The sequence below is a fragment of the Talpa occidentalis genome, unplaced genomic scaffold (genome assembly GCF_014898055.3).
Source record: "Talpa occidentalis isolate TD23 unplaced genomic scaffold, MPIMG_talOcc4v2.1 talOcc4.17, whole genome shotgun sequence".
Classification (NCBI taxonomy): Eukaryota; Metazoa; Chordata; class Mammalia; order Eulipotyphla; family Talpidae; genus Talpa; species Talpa occidentalis.
In genome coordinates this window covers 36,583,965-36,605,473 of record NW_023601754.1, presented here as the reverse complement: position 1 = coordinate 36,605,473, position 21,509 = coordinate 36,583,965, and the positions used below count along the sequence as shown (strand labels likewise).

Here is a 21,509-nt window from a genome sequence, read left to right as displayed (position 1 = left end):
ATAATAATATTTTAGAGTTACTACTCACCAGGTGAGTGAAGAATGTAATAATTGTTTCCTCTCTTTTTGATGGTGTACCCTATTCAAGACAAAGAAAAACAAATGTAATATATTTTCCACCTACAGGTGGCAATATTTCTACTATCAACATCACCTTTATTAAAAGATTTTTGCAAAAAGACTTTAAACTTTTTATTATGGAACATTTCAGGCATGTGCACAGGTAGAGGGAGTAGGGTCCTGACCCACCAGGTGCCCGCCACCCACTTCCAACAGTTTCCTGGGCCAGTCTTGTTCCAACTGGACGACTCTGAAGCAAAATCTCAGACAATACTAATTAAAAAAGAAAGTCATGACATCATCAGTAAAGTACCAAGGGGTCCTAAAAACTAAACAAGAAACAAACAAGGTGCAGCCTTCCTGTTAAGAAAATAGAAAGTACTAGAAGCCATATCCTATCAAACGTGGTGTGCTAAAATGCTATCAAATACTGTCAGCGTATTTGTATTCTATAGGCAGAGTTTACAGAAGTGAAATAAAAGGTGATACTTTATGTCTGGAGGAGAGGAGAGAAACCTCTTTAAGGAATGTGATGACTAAGTTACAGAAAGGACCAAAGAGTGAAACGGTAAGATACCTGACATACACATCCTTTCTTGGGGTTAAAAAGTGATAAGACCAAGTTAGAAGTTTTTGCAGAGTGAGTGATTAGATATATAAAGGGAATATGAGTAAGCAAGGGGAATGGAAAATTACCGACTTGTTAGAACAAAGCAGTGACAGCTGCTAGCTCTAAAATTAGGAACAGAGACAAGAAATTTTCAGAGCACCACCAAACAAATCACAAAGGCTTCATCCACCCAGCACCTCTCAGAAGACTTTAACCTCTAAAGGAGTATGGGGCAAACAGCTCCTGCCAGGATGATCTCCCCGTGGCTGTTCATGTCCCCAAACCTGGATGCTCACGGAGTCCAGGCCCGTTTCTCTGCAGAGGGCAGCGCTTATTCAGCTCTTGAAAGACTTTCATGCTTTCTATGATTTACCCACATGTTTCAGATTTCACAGACAATCTGAAAGTCCAGCATGTGTCACTTCCCTCTGCACCATACTCTCCCAGCCCAGACTCTGGAAACACGGTGATTTCCTAAGGCACTCTCGGTGCATCAAGAGAGCACACAAGGCATTAGGCAGCCTATCCGCGCACTACCTGAAGTAGAAACTTAGCCAATGTTACCACAAATTTTAATTTAAAAAAAAATCCCTTATAACGATCTGTAAACAGAGCCCTTCGGTTCTCAGGATGAGTTAAAGCAATTTTAGGAATTCCTAGTCAGGACACTGCCCCAGAGTGACCCAGAACATCGGACAAGCCTCTGGGGACTTTTGTTTCCTTCCCCAAAAGAGGGAGTCACAGGAATATCACTTAGGAGAGCCAAGGAGAAGATAATTAGCATACTTGAGAAGTTTTAAATGCTGGGCCTCCCTGGTGGTGCAGGGGTTAAGTCTCAGCACTATCAGACTATTGCTAGCCACTTCAGCACGAGATTGATCCCCGGCCAGGGAGCTGACCCACATAGCAGAGCAGACCTCTCTTGTCTTGCCCGCTGATCCCCTCCGCAGTGTATTTCAGTACAACTGCCTCTTCTGCATCCCACTCTGTATCTGGTGAGTCCTCTCACCCCTTGCAACTCTAGCCTGCACCCCAGTTCTTCTATGTATAAATAAATAAAATATATTTAAGCTTTTTTAAGCTCAAATGCTAAACAGTGGGCTGGGCCAAGGGTTTCTTTTGTTTTATCATTGAGGGGTGTGTGTGTGTGTTACACTAGTAGCGGTCATTTGCTATTTTGATGGTCAGCCTCAACTCCCTATTGCTGTTAACAGCCAACTGCGCCCTAAAGCTGCTCCTCCCTAATCCAGCTCTCCTGAAGCTGCTTAGCTATGGCAACACATTACCATTTTGTTTAAGCCAATTTGGGTTGGGTCTTCTGAATCTCACCAAGAAAACCTAACAGTAGCAAGAAACCTAACTGACCAGGCACTCACTCAGTAACCTGGCATTGGGTACCGAGCAGCCTTGGGGGAGAAAGTGAGGTACCTCATGAAGCATCTAATTTAAACCCAGACTCATTCATAGGTCCTGGGACTGGTCTTAATTACTTCTAACTTAGCACTTTTAAATCATGTCTAAAGTGTCTGGTTTCATGTCCTCTTTTGGGATTTCAAGGATTTCTATCAAAGGACAGATGTGGCTGCCAAATGGAAAGAATTATCTGGGTCCCAGTATGTTTCAGATTAATTGCTACCTGGTGCTACTAATGTAGACATATTTGCTCCAAAGAAAGAAATTTGTGGATTCTATTCATTTTCCAGACTGCCTGAGAGCTAGGAATTTCCATCACCTCTCCAAAAAGCTGGAATACTACTGCCACTTATGGTTTCCACTGTAAAATGCCAAAAAGTGTAAAGTAAGAGGTTGGGAGGGGTTATAAAAGCATCATGGAAGGTCAGGTTTTGGAATTACTAAGTAGGGAAAAGATTCTTTTTTTAGATATAACTTACTGTTCAGAAGTAATTTTATTGGTAGCAGACTGACACTGTAGAACCTCCCTCAATCACCTCCCTTCCCTTTCAGGGAAGGGAGCACTTCTCAATTTATGTCAGCAGTGATTCCTCAACTGAAAAGTGGGTCAGTATGGACCAGGGAAAGGCCACCATGGTGTAGATCAGAGTTTCTCAATTCCAATATTGTAGACCTGTGGGGTTTATTGTGAGGTTGCTCTGTGCATTCTAGGATGTTTGACAGCATCCTGGCCTCTTCCCACCAGACACTGGGAGCACCTGACCCCCAGCTGTGACATCCAAAATGTCCCCTGACATTACCAGATGTCCCCAGAGGGACAGATTGTCCCTGGTGGAAGACCACTGGTGTACAGGGTCAGTCACTGAAGCAGAAACTGTCAGCCAGTTGAAACTCCGTTGGTTATGAGACACAAGTTGGGATACCATCTGGCGTAATCACTGAAGATTGATGAAGAAGCTGTCTACTGAGGCTCACTTGGGAAAGTCCAAATTTACCAAGTATGAGCTGATGCTCCTACACTGGTTAAATAATAATCAGACTTCAACATGTTTAGAGTGTCTGTGAGCTGTAAGCAATTTCAGTTCAGCAAAGCTCCTTTTCTTTACACCATTATTTTTGTAGAAATGACAACTCCAAAACTCTATAGAGTTGGTATGATTCCACTTATACAAGGTCCCTGGAGGAATCAAATTCATAGAGGCAGAAAGTAGAGTAGCAGTTGCCAGGGGTTAAGAGGAGGGGACAATGGAAGCTGGTGTTTAGTGGGTACAGAGTTTCCGTTCTGCAAGAAGAAAAACGATCTGGAGGTTAGTTACACAACAGTGTGAATACACTTAACACGACTGAACTGTACACTCAAAATGGTTACGGTGGTAAATTGTGTGTTATGTGTATTTTACCACAATCAAATGAATTAGAGGGTTCACCTCATTTGTAGTTGTGTGAGAGTGAATGATCTGCAAACATAAACATCCCTCTTACTTGATCCCAGGTTGATAAGCCTAGGAAGAGCTGTTTGGACAGGCTTTTGATATGCCCATGTGTGAACCAATCAAACAAAGCAGGATGGGGCATGTGATTTTCCCAGGCTGCCAGCAAAGAAGAGAGATCAGACACCTGTCCCCAAACCTGTTAACTCTAATCCAGTGTGTGGAATCTGCCATGGCCAACGTTCATCCAAACCACATAGCTGGAGCAGGCAGAGAAACTAGTTTCAGACAAGGGTGGGAAGAGACTCAGAGCAGACCAAACAATGACTGAATAGTCCAATATTCAACCACCATAATTACGATCTAGTGTTTTCTGTCCTAATCCTCTCCTATTACCACTGTCACCAAGTTGAAACCGAGCTGGTTGCATACACACAGGGCTGGGGATACCATCTGGTACAGTCACTATGAAGATTAATGAAGAGTTGAGGTTTCTGCAAAGGGAGAAACATATGATTTCTACAAAGTCAGGATGCTGAATTCACAGCCTGCAATGCATCACCTGGAAAGAGACGGGTTGACAGCTATCTTTATTCATTGCCTTATCCATGAAGGCAGTAGACACTGGACATTAGACATTAGAATGCCACTGGCAGAGCCAACCACATGGGCTTTGGAATGGAAACTGACTTCACTTGGGGGGGGATGCTTCTGGGAGCCTCTATATCCTTGTGAAAATTCACCCACGTGGCAATGTAGAGCACAGGCATTAGGCAAATTTTGGAAGGACAAAGATGCCGGTAAACAATCAGGGACATACAATGTCAGCATGGGCAGCAGGGAAGACTGTTCTCTCCCAGGCCCCCTGCAGGACCTCACAGAAATAGCCAAGATCAATGTTGTTTGTGGTGGGAAGGCTGCTGTGGTTCTTCCTTCATCCTGACGTTCAGTGCCCTTGCTCAGGGCTCGCCCACAGCTCCCAATCATCCACACTGCAATGCACTCTGCACCTTTCTCCACCAGATTTGCTTCTCTTTATTCAGAACCATCAGTGCCATGCCCTCTTGCCATGCATCTTTTCAGCTTTTGTGCCTAATCTTGTACCCCTTGTATTTCACAGTTGGATCTCCCAGGAGATAATCTGCAGCCAAAATTTTCAGATGACTTTTTTTCACTTAGAATATGCACTTGGGCCTCCCAAGTGATGCAAAGAGTTAAGCACAGTGCTTTGAAGCTATCTGCAGCCTCTGCAGCAAAGTTCAATCCCCAGCCGGGGAGCTACCCACATGGCGCAGCAGACCTCTCCTGTCTCGCCCACTGCTCCCCTCAGCAGTGTATTTCAGTCAGTCTGCCTGTTCTGTTCCCCACTCTGTCTCTGGTGACTCCTCTCACCCCCCAACCTCTACATCCCAGTTCTTGTATGCATACATAAATAAATCTTAAAAAAAAAAGAATATGCACTTAACTTTTCTCCATATCTTTTCACGACTTCACAGCAATTTTCAGTGTTGAATAATATTCTCTTGTCTGGATGTACCACAGGTTAGCTAGTCACCTGCTGAAGGACATTTTGGTTGCTTCCAAGTTTTGGAAATGGCTGGATTACTGTAACTTTAAAGGCTTTGAAATCAGGCAATGTTAATCTTCTGGTTTCTTTCCTCTCCTTCATTATTGCATTCACTGTCCTGAGTTCCTAGTCTTTGGCCTCTCCAGACAAACTTCAGAATCAGTTTGTCGGATCTGCAAAATAACTTGCTGGGATTTTGTTGTTGTTTTTTCCTCTTGAAAACGGTTTTATTTAAGAATTTTTTTTCTAGGGAAAAAATATCTGATAGGGATTTTCCCTAATCAAAACAATACATTCTGAAATATAAAGTTATCTCTCTGCCTAGATAAAAGACAGAAAACATTTTAATTTTCTTTCTTTTCTTTTTTTTTAAAGATTTATTTATTTATTTATTTATTTAAAAGATTTATTTATTTATTTGTTTATTTATTTATTTATACAAACACTGGGTACAGTCAGAAGCGCGGGAGGGCGAGAGAATTCATCAGAGCCAGAGCGGGTAGCAGAGCAGGCAGAAGGACCAAGGTACACTGCTGAGGGGAGCAGCGGGCAGCAGGAGAGGTCTGCGCACCATGCGGGACCCTCCTCCGGGGGCCAGGGAGCAGCCAGGGATCAAACCAGTGCTGCAGAGGCTGCGGGCAGCTTCGCAACCCAGCGCTCAACCGCTGCACCACCAGGGAGGCCCAAAACATTTTAATTTTCAATGTGAAAATATTCAAAGGATTAGTTGGTTAAAAGAGCATGAAGCTTTAATTTTGCCTCTCAACCAACTTGCTGGGATTTTGATTGGGATTGCACTGAATCTATAAATCAAGTTGGGAATAGCTGACATCTTAATAATACCGAGTCTTCCTGTCCATGAACACAGAATATCCATTTAGTTAGGTTTTCTTTGATTTTTTTCATCGGAATTTTGTAATTTTTCTCTTGTATAATTTTTCCATATTTATCTAGAACTATGGAAATGACATATCCTAAGTATTTCATTTTGGGAAGTGCTAACATAAGCAGTATTGTATTTCCAGTTCTGGAGTCTGCTTAGTCATTGCTGGTATAGAGGAAAGCAATTGATTGTTACATATTTGCTTTGTATCCTAAAACCTTGTGATAATCACTTATTAGTTCCAGTTCCTTTTAGATTCCTTTAGATTTTCTGCAAAGACAAAGAGGTCACCTGCAGACAGAGACAGTTTTGTTCCTTCCTTCCCAGTGGCTTTGCCTTTTATTTGCTTGTCTTATTCCCCTAGCTAGGATTTCATTCTGATGCTCACAGGAGCAGTTTTAGGGGACCTGGTTCCGATTTTAGTGGGGAAGCTTCTTGTTTCTCTGAGAGTGGGGGAAAGTGGCTGGGGAAACTACTGAATAACACAAAAAGTTAAAATGATTCATAATACCTGTGTGTGTGTGTGTGTGTGTGTGTGTGTGTGTGTGTGTGTAAAAACTATCCATGCCTCTAATTTTCTTCCTTTTCTCCACCCTGAAGCTTAGGTAAAGTTGCCTCTTGTCCCGAATCTACCACAGACTAACAATAGTTTTAAGCATTTCATCCTGAGCTTTTCCTTACATTGACTTACATATACATTTTTAAAAAACATTCATGGAACTGTGGTATACATTTTTGTCTACAACTTGCTTTTTTTAAACTTATGAGTATGCTAATCATTTTCCCTTTCAAGGCCAATGCATATAAATTTACCTTATTTTTAAATGCCTACATAATAGGGAAAGAGGATTTGGGGAAGCAGTGTCTGGGATTAAGAATAAGACTTTTTTGATGTTCTTTAAGATGTAGAAGTACCCTGCCTCCCTGGTGGCGCAAGGGGTTAAGACACAATCTATGAAGCTAACCGTAGCCATTGCAGCAAGAGTTCAATCCCTGGCCAGGGAGCAACCCACATGCACAGCAGACCTCTCCTGTCTCACCCGCTGCTCCCCTCAGCAGTGTATTTCAGTCATTCCGCCTGTTCTGTTCCCCACTCTGTCTCTGTCCCCCCACACTTCCAGCCTGTACCCCAGTTCTTGTATGCATAAATAAATAAATCTTTTTTAAAAAGATGTAGAAGTACCTACATTGGAAGTATCTTTAGTGACCTTTGGTCACTGGGGTGTTTCTTTGAACGCCACACCTTGCTGAGACAGGCACTGGGAACCCAAAGATTCATTCAGGTTAGTTAGATCCCCAAGTCAGTGGGATAGAGGAGAGATGCATGGAAGATGGTGTTTTGAATAGAAAGGGCAAGGAGTGTAAGGATGGAAGATCTCCATGGAAAGAGAGGGATTGGGAAAAATATAACCAGCAACAGAGACTATAAGGGTAAGGAAAGTACCAAGGAGAATGCACTCCTGAAATATCAGAAGAGAGAAAATATCAAGCAGCATGGAGTGGCAGAGAGCGTGCTGCCAAGAAGTCAGTCAGGCAAGAGCTGAAAAGGCCCACGGACCCAGGACGTCACAGGTAAGGTCAGTGACACAGAACCTGGCTGCAGGGATGCAAAGTGAGTATGGAGCAAAAAGTGGGTGCAGCCAGCATCAGTTACACTTAAAAATTACACTCAGATGAAAGGAGAGCAGTTAACAGCAAGGATGAAAATGACATCACATGAAACTATAGGGATAATTTTGAACTCAGATTATTGTTATATAAAGAGATTAAAAAAAAAAATCAAAGTTGGGAGAGCCCACTTCAGTTTTAGAAACTTAGACCCTGTCAAGTTAATGAAGCTTACATAAGCGAGTCAGACCCTTAGAGCAGATGTCACTTGACTGTTAGAGGTTCAGCCGTGACTCAGAAATGCTGACACACAGCCACGTGGCACCATACATTACTAAGCATCACTTACGCGTTGTCAAACGGTGATTTAAAAGCTTGCGTGTATAGCTGGCAGGCCAGCCCAGAGCTATGGAAGTTATATATCCTTTTCTGGAAACTTCGTGAACCAGTTTTTGATTAGAAAAATGTCTTGAACTATAAAAGTCCATCCATAGACACAGAAAACTTGCAGCTTTCTTCATCTCTAAGCTTCCGTAGGGAAAAAGAAATGACTCAGAAATGTATTGATTTGATTCCATAAAATTTTTTTCCTGGTTGCATAATTTATCTTTCTAAAAAAAAAGAAATAAATGGCGGTGTGGTATAGTAGTTGAGAGCACAGGCAATGAAACCCAGCCAACTTGAATTTGAATCCTAGATAGACCTCTATGAGCTGTGCGATCATGAGTAAATCCCTATTTTGTAAAATGAGAAAAATAATAGCACAGAGAGTTGTTATGCAAACCAAATGAGGCCAGGCGTGTCAGGTGTATGGCACCTAGGAGGGGCTCAGTAAGCAGGAACCAGCACTGTTTTTAGGGACCAGCAAGTAAGCGTTGGTACAATGGGAACTGCAGGCACAAAAGGCTGAAGCCAATAATGAATGTGACTCAGGAGAGGAGAGGCTATTGGGAGGAGGCCAACAGGGAATGAGGTTGCTAGAATGGGGCAAGGAGTGTGGATCTCCTGTTGGAAAAAATAATAAAGCAAACTCCAAATAGAATGGAGATTACATATCCATATTTGCTTAAGGATGCCATCTACATGAATACCGTTTATGCATATAACATTGATAAATGCATATTTGAATATGTGCATATTCGTCTGTCTGGGTATATATCTGTGTATATGCTTATGTGCCTATACATATACATAAACACTCCATGTCACCACCAGAGTCTTTCCTAGGCTTTGCTAAGACTATGACAGAGGTCTTATCGAAACCACTCTCTTTCAGGATTAAGTGACAGAAACCCAACTTCACATGACTTCAGTGAAAATTAGAATATACCAGCTCTAGTCCCTGAAAATTGAAAGGGGTGGCTGTGGTAGAGCTAGATCCAACATCTTAAAGAGAACACAGCCTCATTCCCCCACCTCTCAGCTCACCTGTCTCTGCAGGCCCCCAGAGCAGACAGCCCCAGCAGATGACCGGCAGTTCAGAGTCACCTTTGCAGTGTCCCCCACTGGAAGAGCAGGCTACCGGTCCGGTCATGTACCCATCTCTTTACCTGATCACTGTTGAGCATGGAGGGGGGTGTCTATATTCTGATGGGCCAGCTGAGTTTTGTGACCCCCACCCCCCCCAAAACCAGGTCAAACACATAGGAACCATGTGGACTGAGAGTAGAGAAGCATGGTTTCTGAAGGACAAATCTATAGTGGGGAGATTCTGAACAAAAACAACTCATGTCCTCCATCATCTCTGTCTTTGTATTTATTTATTGTTTTATTTATTTTTGTGTAGAAGTACTGGGGTGTAGACCAGAGGTGCAGGGAGTGAGAGGATTCACTAGAGACAGAGCGGAGAACAGAACAGGCAGATCCACTGAAATACACTGCTGAGGGGAGCAGCGGGCGAGACAGGAGAGGTCTGCTGTGCCATGTGGGTCAGCTCCCTGGCCGGGGATCGAACTCAGGCCATAGCGGCAACCAGAAATATCTCATGACATAGCAAATGCCATACTGTTAATTACAGACTCTACATCATACAGTAGATAGCTAACCCTGATTCATCTTGTGTAACTGACTTTATACCCACTGAACAACTCCCTGTATCCCCATCCCCAGCAATCACCATTCTGTTTACTGCTTTAATAGGTTTGACTATTTTAGATGTCTCATATACGAGCAATCACGCAGCATTTGTTACTCTGTGGCTTGTTTCACTTAGCCTACCTTCCAGGTTCCTCTGTGTTATCACTAATGGTGGGATTTCTTTTCCTTTTCAAGAAGGAAATACTATTCCATTTTATATATATAATTTCCCCAATCATCTGTCATGATCATTTGACTTGTTTCTGTATTCTCACTAGTGAAAATCATGCTGCAGTAAATAGGGGGTATAGCTTATCTCTTTGAGATCCTGATTTCAGTATTTGGGGATCTATATTCAGGGGTGGGATTGCAGAATCATATGGTAGTTCTATTTTGAAATTTTTGGAGCAATCTCCTTACTGCATTCCATAGTGCCTGTGTCATTTTGCATTCTCAGTTTCTCCACATCCCTACCAACTTTTGTTATGTATATATTTTTGACCATAGTTATCCTAACAGGTATGAGGTGATGTCTCACTTGTATTTCCCTGATGATTAGTGATGTTGAAACCTTTTTCATGTTCCACTTGTCCATATGTTTTTCTTCTTTGGAGAAACATCTATTCAAATACTTTGCCCATTTAAAATAAGGTTTTTAGGGGGGGGGGTTTGCTATTGAGTTGCATGAGTTCCTTGTACACCCCATCGGATTTATGGTTTGCAAATATTTTCTGCCATCCCAGAGGTTCATTTTGTTGATTGTTCTGCTTGTCATGAAGAAGCTTTTTAGTTTAATGTTGTCCTACTTGTCTATTTTGGTTTGTGTTGCATGTTTTTATGTCATACCCATGAAGTCATTGCCAAGAACAATGTCATGGAGATTTTCTCTTCTCTTCCGGGAAATTTATAGCTTCAGGGCTTATGCTTAAGTGTTTAATCTGGGATTGAGTCTGTTAACACTCAAAGTCCCATGTCCCAAGACACCCCTCGATCATGGACAAACTGGGACAGTCAGTCACCCTAGTCATGGGTCCAGCTGACACTCCAAAAGCCAGACATCAGCACAAGCAGGCAAGGGCATCACCACCTAGAGAGCATGACTTTAGTGTTCTAGGGAAGGTGGCAACTTCCCATGCAGCCTCTAAGGACCAACAGAAAGGTGAGACTCAGAGGTCTGCCAGAGGGTGCCCAGTGGGTAGGACAGAATCTGTGCCCCAAGGGGACACTGAGGGTCACTTCTCACAGACACCCCACAAGGTTCCTGGCCTCATTTGTAGAAACCAAAGTGCATCGGAGCTCACATTTCCACACATGCAAGAGGGTTTTCTGTTCACAAGAAACTTTCTGAAAATCATGCATTTTCAGTAAATCTAAGCTCTATGTCTTCCTTTGTGTTTTTCAGCATTATTTTTTAAACATGCTAGCTGCCAAAGTGATGCAAATTTTTATACTGCATCACTTGCAAGACATGGAATGCTCAGTTACATGGCATTCGATATAGTTTCTGGTATTACTGTCAGTGTAGTCAACAGGCTGTTGTTTTTCATGGTCTGGAATGTCGCTCGTTGTGTGATAAGAACAGGAACAGTAGGTTTTGGGGAGGTGTAATGTTCTATTTGCATTGGTTCCCCAACTGTTTAGTGCTAACAGATTTGAACATCTTTCAGGTCTGAAATGTATTGGGTTTGGGGCTGGAGATGGGGGAGGGAAACAGAATTTTTACAACAAGTACTGGATGTGTTTGTGGAATCGAACCATACTTTTTGTACTCTAAACCTCACATTTAAAAATTTAACCATGCGATACTGCTTTTTGTCTAATAGTGGAGATGTCGTGTAGGCTGCAGGATTTTTTTTAGTGTATTTCAATGGACTGCAGTTAATTTTTTTTCCATTTTGGTTAAATAAAATCTATCTGCTAAAAAGTTTCGGGGTGCAATTGTATGGGGAATGTAACCAAAATGAAAATGCATACATTGTGCAAAAAAAAAAAAAATGTAAGAATTATATAAAATAAAATAATAAAAAAAAAAAGTTTCACCAGCCAAGATGAGGTAAACGTGCTCAACTATTAGGAAGTTCATGAACTCAGCAATAACCATGTGACACTGATCCTGAGGAAATGAGTAAAGGAGCTGGGTCCATTTCCACAGCTTGAACAGCCATCAGTAGCTCCTTTCCAAGGATCAGACTGTCAGGGGGTGTTCTGGTCCCACTGAAAGCGTAGGCCTTCTTTACCTTCAGCTCACCCTCCAACTCAACATGTTAATACATAAGAACACCTACGTGACAGGGACTAATGATTGATTTTAAGTTTTAAATTACTGTAATGATATTTCAGAAGCTAAAATCCTCCCCTGGGGCTGAGCCAGGGAGGCTTGAAGCAGAATCACGGAGCTGTCTACACAGCCGGCAGCAGTATGTTAACAACAGGTGCTTCTTGCGCTTCATGGAGTGCAGTGACACCTGTCCACACCCACAAGTAAGAGAGACAGGTGGTTTCCTGGGGTGGGCGGGGGGTGCATGCTGCTGGCATTGCCCTGGGGATCCATTCACCCTCCTTCCAGGGAAAGGCCAGATTTCCCTCATTAAAAGGAATTTAGCCTCTTTGTGGTACAAAACTGTTAGTTTGAAAGCACTTGTCTTTGTTTGCAAGGAAAAAAAGTATATGTACACTTTTAGATATATATGTACATATATACACACTTACTTTATTTTAAATTTCTTTGAGCTTTTAATGTAAACACAATATATGTGCAGGTTTAAAATGTCAAACTGTACAAAAACCACACAGTGATAAATCAGTCTCCTACCACCCTTCACCCTCAGCCCCTCTTTCTTCCTAGAGGAAACAGCTTTTATGACTATTTTTATTAATATCTTTCTAGAAATACTACCCTCAAATACAAGCATATCCACAATGAGATAATCTCCACTCTAACAAAAATGGTAGCATGCTACTTCCTGCTTTTTAAAAATTAAACCTTTTTAGATAATGCAATGATGGGAAGTAATGCAGAGGGTTCCAGTACTCTTAACCCAGTTCCCCTCAATGAAAACCTCCTGCAGAACTGTCCTACAATGTCATCACCAGAATATTGACATTGATATACTCCATCCACCTCGTTCAGCTTTCCCCACCTTGACTTGTACACTTTACGTGTATGTAGCTCTAGACAGTTTTTTGTTTTTGTAAAAAATTGGGGTATAGGCCAGAGGTGTGGTGGAGGGGAGAGGTGCGGTGAGAGGATTCACCAGAGACAGACTGAAATACACTGCTGAGGGGAGCAGCAGCTGAGGCAGGAGAGGTCTGCTGCACCATGTGGGTTAGCTCCCTGGTCAGGGATCAAACTCATGCCTCAGTGGCTGGCGATAGCTTGATAACACTGAGACTTAACCCTCGCGCCACCAGGGAGACCCAAATTTTTATTTTCTTTGGATAAATTCCCAAGAATAGAATTGCTGGTTCATATGGTAATTGTATGTTTAATTTTGTAAGAAATTAAAAACTTTAAGAAATTTTACCATTTGACATTCCCACCAGCAGTACAGTTTCTTTGTATTCTCACCAGCATTTGGTATTATCACTATTTTTTCTGCAAATAAGCAGTTTTATTTCTTACTTTCCAAGCTGTATGTCTTCCTCTTCCTCCCTCCCTCCCTCCCTCATTTCAGGGTTGGTTTTTTTTTTTTTTTTTCCACTGATAATTTTCTGGTCATGAGATTTTCATTTGAAGATCTTCATTTTATGGAAACACTGGTGTCAAAATCAAGAGATTCTGCAATTTGTTTAGCTTCAGATGTTCCATACACACAATCACTGGTTTTCTTCGAAGAATTTCTTTGACAAATTCCTTTGATGCTGCAAAATGCATTATGCACTTGGATTTGGTTCCTGCATCATTTGGCTTGTATCACTAATTTTACCTAATATATTATTAAATTAGTGCTGAGTAAATACAAATTTAAATTGATATTTTCAAAAGTGTACCTCTGGTTTACATCCTAAAAGCCTAATCAATAAAATTATGAACAATTACAGAGAAAGAATGTAAGTTGGCTATCCATTTGGGTCAGTACTATTAATCTACCTCATTCTTTTTCATGGCTTTGTAGCGCTCCATAATAAAAGCACCTTTATTTATTTAGCAACTAGGAGCAATGCTTTAGTAAATGTCCTTTCACCTATCTTTGCATCCTTGTGCAGGGTCTTATAGAAAAAATTCTAGAAATACAATTACTGCATCACAAACTATGTTCTCTTTATATTTTGATAGTAACTGAATTGTCCTCTAAAGAGGCTACACCATTTTACAGTTTTATCCAATATGGAATCTTCTCAAATTTTAAAAATCCTTGCCAATATGAGAGATTAAACAGGAATATCTTTTGTTACAGTTGCTGAATTGTAGAGTTTAAACTTTGCTTAAGATGAAATCAAGTTTAAAAAACTAAAAGGTGGGGTCTCCGTGATGGTGCAAGGGGTTAAGACGCAATCTCTGAAGCTAACTGCAGCCTCTGCAGCATGAGTTCGATCCCCAGCCAGGGAGCAACCCACGTGGCGCAGCAGACCTCTCCTGACTCGCCTGCTGCTCCCCTCAGCAGTGTATTTCAGTCAATCCACCTGTTCTGTTCCCCACTCTATCTCTGGTGAATCCTCTCACCCCCTGCACCTCTGGCCTGTGGCCCTGTTCTTGTGTGCATAAATAAATAAATCTTTTTTTAAAAAAAACTAAGGGCCTCTTTGGTGGTACGGGGGTTGGGACACAACCTGTGAAGCAATCCGCAGCCACTGCTACATGAGTTCGATTCCCAGCCGGCCAGGGGGAGAAACCCACATGGAGGGGCAGACCTCTCCTGTCTCGACTGCTGCTCCCCTCGGCAGTGTATTCAGCCAGTCTGCCTGTTCTGTTCCCCACTCTGTCTCTGGTGAATTCTCTCAACCCCAGCATCTCTGGCCTGTACCCAATTCTTCTCTAAAAATGGATAAATCTTTAAAAACAAACAAACAAAAATAACACTAAAAGGTGACTTTCTAAAAATAGGACTATATTATCGCTATTTTTTATTCAATCCAGTTCTCTTGGCTGTATTTTTAAAATAAGGTATGGCTCGGTAAGCATTTCTTTATGGATATCCAGGGAGCTATAGTTGAGATACTATATGTATCTCAAATGTCACCAAACACTGGTATAAGCCAATGAATAAATCTCCTGTATTCAAGGAGCTTGTAGCCTTGCAGGGGAGTTCAAATAATTTCATTGTAATACAGTATCAGTATAAATGTCTAAAGTGGCTGCTATCTTTACTGTATAGGTCAGAAAAGGAAATCAACTGAATCTAGCTGTTGAGAAAGTGGCATGTTCTCTACTGAGAACATCTGAGCTGTGAAGTAAAAGATCTACTCTCCTAACAGTTTTTATATGTATTATTCATTCTCCTGTTGATGTTTGATGTATATTTGTTTGAGTAGTTTTCAGTGTGAGGCCATTATCAATAGCGTGGCATGTTCGTGTCTTTGGAAGCACGTGTTTATGGCTTTCTTTTGGAATTGGAACTGCTGAGTCCTGGGGAAGGTATGTGTTGGCATGGGGTAGGTATATATGTAGATACTGCCAACAGTTTTCCAAAGTGATTGCACATTTTACACTTCCATCAATGGTCTCCAAAGGAGTTCCACTTGCTACACAACCTTGCCAACACTTTTCATTCCTTTTCGTTTTAGTTATTCTAGTGGGTGGTATTGCATTTTGGTTTTAATTTGCATTTCCTTGATGACTAATGAAGTTGGAAACGATTTCATAAGCTAACTTCCCTCATCTTTTTTTTTCTCATTTTTTTTATTATAACACTTTCTCATGCAGAAAAGTTGAAAGAATTGTATAATGAACATTCATATACCTAGTACCTAGAATCAAGCACTGTTAACCTTTTGCTATAATGCGGGAGGTGTAAGAGAGATGGTTTTGCTGACCCTCATATAGTTGCAATCATAGTGACACTTGATCCATAATTACTTCAGGAATTATCTCCCAGTAATAAAAACATTTTTCTATATAACCACAATACCATGATTATATCTAGCAAAAGTAACAATAATTTTCTAAAAATATCATTTAGTAGTCTGTGTTCAAGTCTCTCTGGTTGTCCCCAAAGTACTCACCATCTAGATTGTTGAACCAAAAGCTGATCAAGGCTGACTTACTGCATTTGGTTGCTGCAGTCCTTTAACAGACCCACCATCTCTGCCCGCACCTCCACCCAATGACATTGACAGGGTCTTATAGAAAAAATTCTAGAAATACAATTACTTCATCACAAACTATGTTCTCTTTATAGAGGCTACACCATTGAAGAGCCCAATTCTCTCCTGGTTGTCTATTTAAAAAAGTTGTTAAATATTCTAAAACTTTACTGACTTAAAAACAATGATATTTCACAATTTTTGTGGATCACAAATTCAGGCAGGGTTCAGGCAAGCAATTCTTCTGTTTCACATGCCATTCATTGTGGTATTCACTTAGCGGCTGGACTATTTGGAGGGTTCAAGATGGCCTCGCTTTCATGTCCGACACCCTGGTTTGGATGGCAGGAAGTCTGGGCTCAGCCGGGGGTGTCTACCAGACCTTGTCTCTAGCACAGTGACCTCAGGGCGGTCACATTATTTATATCCTGGCTCGTGGCTCTGAGAATGAGTGTTTTGGTGAACAGGACAGAAGCTGCCTTACCTTTTATAATAAGCGATAGATACCAGATTGCATCACCTTCATCTTGTTCTGTTCAAGTAATCACAAAGTCCACCCAGATTCAAAGAATTTGAAGCTATATCTTAAAAACTGCCCTAGCCTGCCCTGTGGCCACAGATTAATAGCCTTTCTCTCATGTGCAAAAGGCACACACCATTTTCTAAGATTCCTCCATACTCCTACACCATTATGACATCAGGATCAGGCCTTTCAGAATCTTGGGTTCCCTGTGAAGTTGTAGGATCACATCCTATGAGTCGTAGAAGCACTACTGTCCAGCTGAGAGGAGCTATTGTATGAGGCAGGCCCTTAAGATTATTAGGGAAGGGCCTCCCTAGTGTGCAAAGGGTTAAATCTCAGCACTATGAAGCAATCTGCAGCCAATGTAGCATGAGTTCAATCCCCAACCAGGGAACTAATCAACTTGGCACAGCAGGCCTCTCCCGTCTTGCCTGCTGCTTCTCTCAGCAGTGTATTTCCGTAGATCTACCTGTTCTGTTCCCCATTCTGTCTCTGGTGAATCCTCTCACACACACACCCCATGCACCTCTGGCCTACATCTCAGCTCTAGTATGCATAAATAAACAAATATTTTTTAAAAAGATTCTTAGGGAGCCTTTTGGATAACTGAGGCTAAAAACAATTCAATGTCTTTCTGAGCTCATAAATATGTCTTAGAGTCATGCACTGGATTCCCTGAGATAATATTTTATTAGTAGTCCTGTTTTAAGACTACTAACCTCTTCATATTCTAATTTTATCGACTTGTGTCCTCTTGGTGTCATTTAACATTTTCTCAAATTCCCCACTCCTCCTTGTATTTCCTATAAAGTTAAGGGTGGAGGTTTGATTGGATTCAGGTTAAATATTTGGTAAGAATACTTTCTGGGTGGCCTCCCTGGTGGCGCAAGGGGTTAAATCTCAGTACTATGAAGCTATCCAAAGCTACTGCAGCACGAGTTTGATCCCCGGCCAGGGAGCTACCCACATGGCGCAACAGACCTTTCCTGTCTCGCCTGCTGCTCCCCTCAGCAGTGTACTTCAGTCAGTCTGCCTGTTCTGAATCCTCTCACCCCCCCACCCCACACACACACCTCTGGCCTGTACCCTTGCATGCATAAATAAATAATTTTTTTTTTTAAAAAAGTACTTTCTGGGGGACCCAGGGCACATCATACTGCTTGACAGCTACAGGCAAACAGCCCAAGTTATCTCATCATTACCATGCCAGGGCTAGTCACGTCCATATGATGGTCACCACCAGCTCTCTCCATTGTACAAATACATGTCCCTTTTTCGTGATGTAATCCGTGGGGTGATACTATAAAAAATTATGGAATGCTTCACAAATTCCCACCATCCTGTGCAGGAGCCATGTTAATCTTTCCAAAATTCTCCCAAGGTTATGCTGTGCCATGGAAATACTCCCTGACCTGGCTCTCACGAATACTGGTCTTCCCTCTCCTGCCCCAGCTCCTCTTCCTGCTCCAGGTACCTTAGACTATCCCTGAACTGATCTAGTTTCCTTGGGAGTAGTTTTTGTCTCTCCAGCTTTAAGCTGTTTTCCCTTGCTCCAATGTTTCTATCAACCTGATCCCAACTGTCTTCCAGCTTACAGGTGCGTGTATATTTCTGGCATTCTGGGTGTTGTGTGTACTTACAAAATGCCCACAAAGAGATGGAATGTGTAGTTTCGTGAGATTTGAAGCAGGAAGTAGGAATGTTGGTGTGTGTTTGTTTCAGCCAGATATTTGTAGTCCATCTTTGCTCCTAGGAAATTGTATCGTAGGGTAACAATGAGGAAATCTCAGAGAGTGAAAGTGCAAACCAGATTATTATGGACTGAAAGTTTCCCTTCCTACCCTCACTCCCCCAATCATATGTCAAAGTTTTAACCCCCAATGTGACTGCATTTGGAAATAATGTCCATAAAAAAGCAATTAAGGTTTAAATGAATTCAGAATGGCGGGGGTGGGAGATGGGGGAGGGGTATCTTTACTCCAATCAGACGGGTGTCTGTATAAGCAAAAAGGGAGAGACCACACATGAGAACATAGCAAGAGGGCGGCCAGCTATAAACCAAGAAGAGAAATTACAGGAAAAATCAGCCCTGCTAGCACAATGATCTTGGACTTTCAGCACCCAGAACCGTGAGGAAGTTTCTGTTGTTTAAGCTACACAGGCTGTGAGCGCTATTCTGTAATGGCCGCCTAGCAAATGAATACAAAGATCATGAAAGACACATATGATTTACCAAGGAGTTTAGAGTTTATTCTGTGACCCACGGAGAGTCATCTGGATTGTAAGCAAGGAGGTAACTGAAGCAGATCTCTTGGGTAGGAAGATCATTTTGAGAGATGTACAAAGGAACTTCACAGCAAGGAGAGGGGAGTGGCAGAGAAACCAGGCAGGGAGCAACTGAAAGAGAGCATGGGTGAGAAATGAAGAGGCTTGAACAGAGGGAACTGGACATATGATAAGAAGGTAAAATCCGTAGAATTTAGTGACATCTAAACATCTCCCCTGTTGTAGATCCCATGTACTTTGGGGAAGTGGACCACAGCCCAGTCTTTTTTTTTTTTTAAAGATTCATTTATTTATTTGTTTGTTTATTTATACAAGCACTGGGTACAGTCAGAAGCACGGGATGGTGAGAGGATTCACCAGAGCCAGAGCAGGGAGCAGAATAGGCAGACTGACGAAGTACACTGCTGAGGGGAGCAGCGGGCGTGGCAGGAGAGGTCTGCGTGACATGTGGGACCCTTGCCGGCGGCTGGGGATCGAACTGGGGCTGCAGAGGCTGCAGGCAGCTTCACAGCACAGCGCTCAACCACCTGCACCACAGGGAGGCCCCCCAGCCCAGTCTTAATGGTGAGTCTTCAACAAGTACCTGAAAAGATGCTCACCATCACCATTCAGCAAGGAAAAGCAAATCAAAACCACAATGAGACATCGCCTCCTGCCTGTTAGAACGGCTGTCATCAAAAAGACAAGAGATAACAAATGCTGGCAGGGATCTGGAGAAAAGGAAACCCTTGTGCACTGTTGGTAGAACATAAACTGGCAGAGCAACCATGGAAAACAGTATGGAGGAGCCTCAGAAAATTAAAAATAGAACTACCAGATGATTCAGTAATCCCACTTCTGGGAATCTAGCCAAAGGATATATTTATTCTGTAACTAGCTAGAAAAGACATCCGCACCCTCATGTTTATAGCAGCATTTTTTACAATAGCCAGGACATGGAAACAACCTGTGTCCAAGGGGAAATGAATGGCTAAAAAAGGTGTGTGTTTAGGCAATGGAGTATTACTCAGCCATGAAAATTGCAACATTTGCTGGTGTCTGCATCAACATGGATGGACCTTGAGGGCATTATGTTAAGTAAAATAGGTCAGAGAGAGAAAAATACCATAGGATCTCACTTTTGTGTGGAATCTAAAGCAAACTCAGGGACCTCCCTGGTGGTACAGGGGTTAAAGTCTCAGTGCTATCAAGCTATTGCCAGTCACTGCAGCATGAGTTTGATCCCCAGGGAGGTGACCCACATGATGAAGCAGACCTCTCCTGTCTCACCCACTGCTCCCCTCAGCTGTGTATTTCAGTGGATACACCTGTTTTGCTCCCTACTCTGTCTCTGGTGAATCCTCTCACCCCCCTCCCACCTCTGGCCTGCATCCAAGTTCTTGTATGCATAAATACATAAAAATAAATCTTTAATTAAAAAAAGAAACTCATAGGAAAAAGATCCAGATTTGGAGGAAGGTGATCAGATGGTACAAATTTCCAGTTGTAAGATACATAAGGGATGGGGACGTGATATAGAACATAATGATTAAAATTAATACCCCTGTGTTTATATGTACATATACATATATATGTTCTTTTTTTTTTTAAGATTTATTTATTTATACAAGCACTGGGTACAGGCCAGAGGCATGGGAGGGTTAGAGAATTCACCAGAGACAGAGCAGGGAGCAGAACAGTCAGAAGGACCGAAGTACACTCCTGAGGGGAGCAGTGGGCGAGACAGGAGAGGTCTGCGTGCCATGTGGGACTCTTCCTGGCTGGCCGGAAATCAAACTGTCGTTGCAGAGGCTGCAGACAGCTTCACAGCGCTGCACTCACAGCGCTGTGCTCAACCCGCTGCGCCACTGGGGAGGCCCTACATATATATGTTCTTTTTTTTTTAAAGATTTATTTATTTATTTATTTATACAAGCACTGGGTACAGTCAGAAGCACGGGAGGGTGAGAGGATTCACCAGAGCCAGAGCGGGGAACAGAACAGGCAGACTGACGAAATACACTGCTGAGGGGAGCAGAGGGCGTGGCAGGAGAGGTCTGCGCCCCATGTGGGACCCTCGGTGGCGGCCAGGGATCAAACCAGTGCTGCAGAGGCTGCGGGCAGCTTTGCAGTCCAGCACTCAACCGCTGCGCCACCAGGGGAGGCCCAACATATATATGTTCTTAACAGCTTTCATATATGTGCATATGAAAACTGTTAAGAGAATAGATCCTAAGCATTCTCATCACAAGAATATTTTTTCTTTTTGTATCTATATGAGATGATGAATGCTAATTAAACTTATTATGGTTATCATTTCATGATCTATGTAAGTCGTCATTATGTTGTATACCTTAAACTTACCAGTGATGTATGTCAATTCTATCTCAAAGAGAAGACTGGCTCACACTAATTAGCCTTGACTGACTCACACTAATTAGCACATTTCATTGCTCATGCTATAGTTCTGGGTTCAGGTGTGAGCATGTGAGCTCAGTCTGCTAATAAGGGTGAATGCAGAACTCTTTTTATTTTTATTTATTTATGCATACAAGAACTGGGGTATAGGCAGAGATGCATGGGGTGAGAGGATTCACCAGAGACAGAGTGGGGAACAGAACAGGCGGATCTACTGAAATACACTGCTGAGGGGGGCAGTGGGCGAGACCGAAGAGGTCTGCTGTGCCACGTGGGTCACCTCCCTGGCTGGGGATCAAATTCATGCCATAGCAGCTGACAACAGCTTGATAGCACTGAGACTTCAACCTCCGAGCCACCAGGGAGGTCCAGAATGCATAACTCCTGACGGGAATGCCAGGCTGGATGGTGTC

General features: G+C 42.4%; 1 long non-coding RNA gene across 2 annotated transcripts in view; it reads right to left on the bottom strand.

Moving 5' to 3' along the window:
* Positions 1 to 16,585, bottom strand: part of LOC129146080 (uncharacterized) — a 46,332-nt gene extending 29,747 nt beyond the window's left edge. For both annotated transcript variants that reach the window (XR_008552489.1, XR_008552488.1), the window contains exons 1-2: positions 16,375 to 16,585; positions 29 to 79 (exon numbers count right to left, since the gene is read on the bottom strand). This is a non-coding gene — a long non-coding RNA (uncharacterized LOC129146080). The remainder of the gene's footprint in view (positions 1 to 28; positions 80 to 16,374) is intronic.
* Between the last annotated feature and the right edge of the window lie 4,924 nt (positions 16,586 to 21,509).